Source organism: Plutella xylostella, chromosome 29 (assembly GCF_932276165.1).
Source record: "Plutella xylostella chromosome 29, ilPluXylo3.1, whole genome shotgun sequence".
Classification (NCBI taxonomy): domain Eukaryota; kingdom Metazoa; phylum Arthropoda; class Insecta; order Lepidoptera; family Plutellidae; genus Plutella; species Plutella xylostella.
Genome location: NC_064009.1, coordinates 11,307,501 through 11,312,500, shown reverse-complemented (window position 1 = coordinate 11,312,500; position 5,000 = coordinate 11,307,501). Strand labels below are relative to the sequence as shown.

Here is a 5,000-nt window from a genome sequence, read left to right as displayed (position 1 = left end):
TGTGTCCTGCAGTTCACACTATGACGCGCAGTTAACTGCGTTCTTCATCGACCCGCGAGCCAAGTGATCCACCGTCCAGGGTAATGATTTTGGCATTATTCGTTATTTTTTTGACAAAGGTAAATATAAAAATAAATTTATATATATCGAATGATACGGACACGCGCACTCACACACAAGCGATAACACACAAAACGATGATACAAACAGAGTTGTATACGTGTACGTACATTGTGCGTCGTCGACATAGCGTTCGCGCGCGCGTCACTCATCCACCGCATTTTGTGGTTTTTATTTTACGTCGCGCGCCAATCGGACAGCTCGAGGGTGCGGATTTCAACCCTGTCAACGCTGACGTGGATACGGCGCGACGTTCTCGAACGCGCACAACAAAACGCAACGCACATGTACATGTACAGTGCGGCATTCAGTGCGCGCGCGCAAGAAATTTTTGGATGTCTTATTAATGTATAATATGTTGTCGTCATCTACTAGAGAGAGACAATATATACGTTAATGATCCTTCCGCAGGTTCCCCTACGGAAACCTTGTTACGACTTTTACTTCCTCTAAATGATCAAGTTTGGTCAACTTCCCAACAACGCCGACGGCCGTGAAGCCATCGCGTGTCGGTCCGAAGACCTCACTAAATCATTCAATCGGTAGTAGCGACGGGCGGTGTGTACAAAGGGCAGGGACGTAATCAACGCGAGCTTATGACTCGCGCTTACTAGGAATTCCTCGTTTATGGGGGATAATTGCAAACCCCAATCCCCAGCACGAAGGAGTTTCAGCGGGTTGCCCGGGCCTCTAGGCCAGGGAGAACATGCTGATTCCTTCAGTGTAGCGCGCGTGCGGCCCAGGACATCTAAGGGCATCACAGACCTGTTATTGCTCAATCTCGTGCGGCTCGAAGCCGCCGGTCCCTCTAAGAAGAATTTTAATACGTCGCCAGTGAGTTGCGCGACCGAAGCCACGCACACCTAAATGACGACGCCTATTTAGCAGGCTAGAGTCTCGTTCGTTACCGGAATTAACCAGACAAATCGCTCCACCAACTAAGAACGGCCATGCACCACCACCCACCGAATCAAGAAAGAGCTGTTAATCTGTCAATCCTTCCGGTGTCCGGGCCTGGTGAGATTTCCCGTGTTGAGTCAAATTAAGCCGCAGGCTCCACTCCTGGTGGTGCCCTTCCGTCAATTCCTTTAAGTTTCAGCTTTGCAACCATACTCCCCCCGGAGTCCAAAATCTTTGGTTTCCCGGAAGCTGCCCGCCGAGCCATTGTAGTAACGTCGGCGGATCGCTAGATGACATATTTACGGTTAGAACTAGGGCGGTATCTAATCGCCTTCGAACCTCTAACTTTCGTTCTTGATTGATGAAAACACCTTTGGCAAATGCTTTCGCTGATGTTCGTCTTGCGACGATCCAAGAATTTCACCTCTAACGTCGCAATACGAATGCCCCCAGTTATCCCTATTAATCATTACCTCGGAGTTCTGAAAACCAACAAAATAGAACCGAGATCATATTCTATTATTCCATGCACGAAATATTCAAGCAGCATTTTGAGCCCGCTTTGAGCACTCTAATTTGTTCAAAGTAAAATTGTCGGCCCATCTCGACACTCACTGAAGAGCACCGCGATAGGATTTTGATATTGAACCGCCGTTTGACCGGCGGCTCACCGACGATATGCTCCGCAAACGTGTCAGTATCACCGCGGATGCGGTGCACCGACAGCGCGGCGCACAAATGCAACTACGAGCTTTTTAACCGCAACAATTTTAGTATACGCTATTGGAGCTGGAATTACCGCGGCTGCTGGCACCAGACTTGCCCTCCAATTGTTCCTCGTTAAAATATTTAAAGTGTACTCATTCCGATTACGAGGCCTCGTAAGAGTCCCGTATCGTTATTTTTCGTCACTACCTCCCCGTGCCGGGAGTGGGTAATTTGCGCGCCTGCTGCCTTCCTTGGATGTGGTAGCCGTTTCTCAGGCTCCCTCTCCGGAATCGAACCCTGATTCCCCGTTACCCGTGACAACCATGGTAGTCGCAGAAACTACCATCGAAAGTTGATAAGGCAGACATTTGAAAGATGCGTCGCCGGTACTGGACCATGCGATCGGCAAAAGTTATCCAGATTCATCAAAATGAACGACTTCGGACGCGAGGCCCTCCGTCGATTGGTTTTGATCTAATAAAAGCACTCATTCCATCACTGGTCAGAGTTCTGATTGCATGTATTAGCTCTAGAATTACCACAGTTATCCAAGTAACTGAGTAAGATCTAAGGAACCAAAACTGATATATTGAGCCATTCGCGGTATCGCCTTAATACGGCTTGCACTGAGACATGCATGGCTTAATCTTTGAGACAAGCATATAACTACTGGCAGGATCAACCAGGGAGCTGTCGCGTAAACACAAATAAATGCGTTTGCGGCGACACACACTCTCCCAATGAGTTGACAGTGTGAGCGTGCGTGCGCCCCGCGAGCGTCGCAAGGGGTCGAGACCCACTACGACGCCGCTGGCAATCATCGTATCACAACATCACAGCGTTGAGTTTCTGAGACATACGTGTCCAGCATGACGCGATAAACTAATACCGCACTGTCAGCCGACATACACGCAGCCATTGTGACGTACAAAGACGCCCTTATAATGAACGTTCGACCGAGACAAGTCTTCAAATATTAATATCTGTTGACAATACTCGTGAACATGATCGATTTCGCCCGGAGCGATAGAGACCTTGGACACACTCTTTCTTGAGAGCCCCAAACATTTTGTCGGGTGTTTTGTTTTCATACTGCGCGTATATTAGTATCCTCTCAATACAGAGAGTCATTGCGCACTGAACGTGTAACATAATATTGTGGTGTTTTCGTTTTGTATATGATCGCAGATCGAGCGCAAAATTTCTAACACCAAACACACAGCACTCGCACAAAAGAGACATCAGAAAACGCACACAACACAACCCAAAAGAGTTATATTATATTTGCGCTTCAACGACGCTCTTTACGATACGAGACACAGTATGAAGTTGTAAAAACTTACGCGCGCCTCGACATAACAACATCGAAAAACACCACACACAGATTACAGAAGCGCACAACATTTGAATTTCAACTCGCACGTCGCGCGCTCCGCTCTCTGCTACACAAGTGTAGTATCAGTTCTGATAGTGGAGTATAAAGATTTTACATATCAATGTTATTGCATAATATTAATGTGTATCATGAATAGATAAATAAAATCAGGTTTTTTTTTTTTCAGAAGCCTGAAAAAAAACTTATCAATACGCGTAATCACGTTTAATCGTTACACGTAATCACGTTTAACATTTTCAGTATAAGTAATACATCACGTTCAGTGGCTATAGTGAATTGACAACATTCCAAATGAAATGCTCACCGATTTTACATAACATACTATGACATGATTTCAATGTTATTGCATAATGACTGTAGGTATATCATGATGCGCGTAAATGTGCATTTATACGTTTCAATACGCGTAATCACGTTTAATGCGCGTCTATATTTACATTCAAATATATTGTACTAGCTGTTGCCGCGAGCTTCGCTTCGCCTTAAAAAGTTTTCCCGTGGGAATTCCGGGATAAAAAGTAGCCTATGTTCTTTATTTAAAAAGTTATTGTACGGCAAATCTTCGATACGCGTAATCACACACTTTTCAATCCGCATAAGTATGTAGGTAATCACGTATAACCGTTTCAGTATAAGTGTGGCTATATAGTGGATTATTATAATAAACACACTATTACATACATCAATGAGTGTGTATCATGATGAAGGGAAATAAAATTATGTTGTATTAAAGAAACGCGATTCGATACGCGTAAATGTGCATTTATACGTTTCAATACGCGTAATCACGTTTAATGCGCGTCGCGTTTGATACGCGTAATCACACACTTATCAATCCGCATAAGTATGTAGGTAATCACGTATTACCGTTTCAGTATAAGTGTGGCTATACAATAGTGCATTATTATAATAAACATACTATGACATATATTATATCAATGAGTGTGTATCATGATGTAGGGAAATAAAATTATGTTGTATTAAAGAAACGCGATTCGATACGCGAAAATGTGCATTTATACGTTTCAATACGCGTAATCACGTTTAATGCGCGTCGCTATTGATACGCGTAATCACACACTTTTCAATCCGCATAAGTATGTAGGTAATCACGTATAACCGTTTCAGTATAAGTGTGGCTATACAATAGTGCATTATTATAATAAACATATTATGACATATTATATCAATGAGTGTGTATCATGATGTAGGAAAATAAAATTCTGTTGTATAAAAGAAACGCGATTCGATACGCGAAAGTGTGCATTTATACGTTTCAATACGCGTAATCACGTTTAATTCGCGTCGCTATTGATACGCGTAATCACACACTTTTCAATCCGCATAAGTATGTAGGTAATCACGTATAACCGTTTCAGTATAAGTGTGGCTATACAATAGTGCATTATTATAATAAACATATTATGACATATTATATCAATGAGTGTGTATCATGATGTAGGAAAATAAAATTATGTTGTATAAAAGAAACGCGATTCGATACGCGAAAATGTGCATTTATACGTTTCAATACGCGTAATCACGTTTAATGCGCGTCGCTATTGATACGCGTAATCACACACTTTTCAATCCGCATAAGTATGTAGGTAATCACGTATAACCGTTTCAGTATAAGTGTGGCTATACAATAGTGCATTATTATTATAATAAACATACTACCTATGACATATTTTTATAACGATGTGTTATCTGATGTAGATATTTTTGCCGTCTCTTTATCTAAGTACAAAAAACTTGTTTCCACTAATATTAATACGATGCCGAATGTAACTAATTAAAGCCTAACTTACTTAAATACTTACTTTTCGATATTAAGCTTATTATTGTATAACTACTTTATTTATGGGACTATAGG

The 5,000-nt window shown here is 42.3% G+C and overlaps 2 non-coding genes across 2 annotated transcripts in view; both read right to left on the bottom strand.

Annotated features, from left to right (window-relative positions):
- Positions 1 to 83, bottom strand: part of LOC119694456 — a 157-nt gene extending 74 nt beyond the window's left edge. The window contains exon 1 of the ribosomal RNA XR_005254882.1: positions 1 to 83. This exon is cut by the window's left edge and continues 74 nt beyond it. This is a non-coding gene — a ribosomal RNA (5.8S ribosomal RNA).
- A 431-nt stretch (positions 84 to 514) lies between these two features.
- On the bottom strand, positions 515 to 2,417 carry LOC119694468. The gene has a single exon (XR_007268068.1). It is a non-coding gene; the product is annotated as a small subunit ribosomal RNA (ribosomal RNA).
- Between the last annotated feature and the right edge of the window lie 2,583 nt (positions 2,418 to 5,000).